Source organism: Athene cunicularia, assembly GCF_003259725.1.
Source record: "Athene cunicularia isolate RWA chromosome 26 unlocalized genomic scaffold, athCun1 chr26_part1, whole genome shotgun sequence".
NCBI classification, from domain to species: Eukaryota; Metazoa; Chordata; class Aves; order Strigiformes; family Strigidae; genus Athene; species Athene cunicularia.
Genome location: NW_020799136.1, coordinates 55,301 through 56,104, shown reverse-complemented (window position 1 = coordinate 56,104; position 804 = coordinate 55,301). Strand labels below are relative to the sequence as shown.

General features: G+C 64.9%; 1 protein-coding gene across 1 annotated transcript in view; it reads left to right on the top strand.

The window, feature by feature from the left end:
* Positions 1-352: 352 nt before the first annotated feature.
* The window catches only part of TFEB (transcription factor EB), a 13,601-nt gene continuing 13,149 nt past the window's right edge, over positions 353-804 (top strand). The window contains exon 1 of the mRNA XM_026864163.1: positions 353-497. The gene's annotated coding sequence lies outside the window, so the exon portion shown is untranslated. The remainder of the gene's footprint in view (positions 498-804) is intronic.

Here is an 804-nt window from a genome sequence, read left to right as displayed (position 1 = left end):
ATTTTGGGGGGTGTCACATTGGGGTGGGGAATTTTTAGGAGGAAATGAGGAGGGGGCCGGCGAGACGGGGTCTTGCAGCCACCTGGCATGCAGGAAGCGTTTCCCTGCTCCCCACAGGAGGAGGGGAGGTTGGGTGCCAGCGGGCTCGGCGCTGGCGGCAGCTCTTGCGTTATCTGCAGCAGGGTGGGTGCCACGCTCAGCCCCGGCCCCGCCGCTGCTCCTCGGGGGCTGCTTCAGGCTCAGATCTCGCCTGGAGAAAGCCGAGCCTGGTGGGAAAAACCTCTGGGCTCCTTCATGATCAAACCGGCATAACTCGTGCCGGGGAGGCGGCAGCACCCATAGCGAAGACCCGACCCGGTTGCACCGGCGCGGTGCCAGGGCGAGGGCTGGGTTGGCAGCGGGGGCTCCCGAGAGACGAGTTTGACCTTCACGGAGCAGGAAAGCGCCGGGCTGAGCCGGGGGGAAAGGAGGGGAGAGGAGAAACCTCTCCTCTGTGGGTAAGCGGCGATGGCTGTGTGCTCCCCCGGGTATGGGGGGTCCTGCTGGGGCCGGGATGGCAGCGGGGGAGAGCCCTGGGGCTGTTTGGGAGGACAAGTCACAGGCTGTCCCCAACTTGTTTATTCTTGGGGCTGGAGAACAGCTGCGGCTCCCATGGACGGAGGGGCCACGGCACGATTACATGAAATCTGCCTTCTGAGAAGCCTCCTGGCTGGGCGCTGGGGGCTGGACACAGCGTATTTATAAATATTACCTCCTTCCAGCAGCATGGGGCCGTGGCGGGAGGGAGGGAGGGAGGATGGGGGC